Source organism: Echinops telfairi, unplaced genomic scaffold (assembly GCF_000313985.2).
Source record: "Echinops telfairi isolate 266 unplaced genomic scaffold, ASM31398v2 ScPeMD7_1713;HRSCAF=2227, whole genome shotgun sequence".
Classification (NCBI taxonomy): Eukaryota; Metazoa; Chordata; class Mammalia; order Afrosoricida; family Tenrecidae; genus Echinops; species Echinops telfairi.
In genome coordinates, this window is record NW_022105611.1 from 14,674,440 (window position 1) to 14,676,619 (window position 2,180).

The window sequence follows — 2,180 nt, forward strand, 5'->3', positions numbered from 1 at the left end:
CATGGTGGTCTCCTTTGAGCCCATTGTTGTCACCACTAGGCCATCCATCTCCTCGAGGGTCTTCCTCTTTTTCATTAGGAGGCCTGGTGATATCGTGGTTGTGTGTTGGGCTGCAGTTCACAGGGTAGGCAGTTCAAAACCACCAGGAGCTCCATGGGAGAAAGACTGGGGTTTCTACTCCCATAAGCAGTTATAGTCTCAGAAACCCGCCGGGGGTTCCTATGAGTCAGTGTTGGCTCGGTGGCAGTGAGTTAGGGGTTTTTTGAAACCAAGTGTGATTTCCTTTTCCAGGAACTGGTCTCTCTCTCCTGGTAACTCATCCCAAGTATGTGAGGCGAGAGCCTGGACAGCCTCGCCTCTAGGAAGCATTGTGGTCGTCAGTACTGCTTCCAAGACAGGTTTGTCCTGGCAGGTCATGGTCCTTTCTGTATTCTTCATGAGCGCCATGATTCAAATACATCGATTTTCCCTAGGTGTTCCTTATTCATCTTTGAACCTTTTCCATGCACACGAGGCAATTGAAAATACCATGGCTTGGGATAGTCCAACACACCTTGGTCCCGAGTGAGATCTTTGGTCTCGTACACTTTAGAGATGTCTTGTGCTGCAGATTTGCCCGATACAGTACTTCATTTGATTTCTTAACTACTGCTTTCGTTGATTGTCGATCTAAACCAGATGAAATCCTGGACAACTTCAATCTTACTTGCTTTGTATCATGATGTTGTCGGTTGGTCCATTTGTAAGGAGGATTTTTGTTTGGTTTACGTTGAGTTGTAATCCATACTGAAGGTACAGTCCTTGAGCTTCATCAGCAAGTACCCCTCAATTTCTGCAATCAAGGTTGTGTCAGCTGCCTATTGTAGGTTGTTATATAGCCTTCCTCCAATCCTGATGCTGCATTCTCCTTCATCCGGTCTAACATCTTAGGTTATTTGCTCAGCATACAGATTAGATTAGAGGGTGAAAGGATACAACCGTGATGCACACCTGTTATGGTTTTAAAACCAAAATATTTCCTTGTTCTGTTCAAACAACTGCCTCTTGGTCCATGTTCAGGTTGTGCATGATTGCAACAAAAATAAAGAAAGCACAAAAAATTCTAGAATTGCTATTCTTCTCATTGTTGTCTGTAGCTTGTTATGATCCACACAATCAAATGCCTCTTCATAATCAGTAGAACACAAGGAAACGTTTCTCTTGCTATCCCCGCTTTCATTTAGGATTGATGTGACATTGGCCATGATATCCCTTGTGCCATGTCCTCTATGGAATCCAGGTTGAATTTCTGGCAGCTCCCTGTTGAATTTATGGCAGCAACGGCTGCAACTGTTGCTGAATGATATCCTACAACATTTCCCTTGCATGTGATATTAGACTGTCTGAGTTCTCTTTGCTCACCTTTCTTTGGGATCGGCACAAATATGGTGTCTTCTAGCTGGCCAGCCAGCCAGGTAGTTGTCTTCCAAATTCCTTACTATACATGAGTGAGTGCTTCAAGTGCTTCATCTCCTGGTTAGAACATTTCAGTTGGTATGCTTTCCATTCCTGGAGCCTGGAATCAAATGTTCACCCAAATAACTACATAACTATAAACTGTGATATGCAGGGGCGACATGTAAAACTAATTGAACAAATCTATTGTGTGCTTACTGTCCATAGAATGGGTCCCTGCTAGACCTTATACCTGCTTCTCATTAACCATCTGCATTGTGGAATTGGAGGTGGGGGTTGCTAGAGGGTCTGAAAGAGCCGAGGTGGGTGGGGACTATCCAAGGATCAGGGACAGTGACAGTTTACCAATTGGCATGGGAGGATTTCCTTACCTTAACCACAAGCCCACCTGTCCTCATGTGTCCCCACTGAGCAAATAAATGTTGCTCTGGGAAGACCCCTCAGAGGAAGTGACATTGAAGTGGAGACCTACAGGCAGGGACTTCAGAAGGGTCCTGGATAGAGAAATGCTGTCCCAGTGCTGTGGGGTAGCTAAAAGGCTGGGTATGTCAGGAAAGAGCATAACTGCTAAGTGGCCAGCACTCCCAGGAGGAGGACCGGGTTGGAGAGAGGGAGAGCAGAGACCACAGCAGTGCCCTGGTGCAGCCATGGGAGGAAGCACATCTTCTCTGAGGAGCGAGAGGGAGCCCTGCACACCATCAAGACATTGTCAAAAGCTTAGGCTG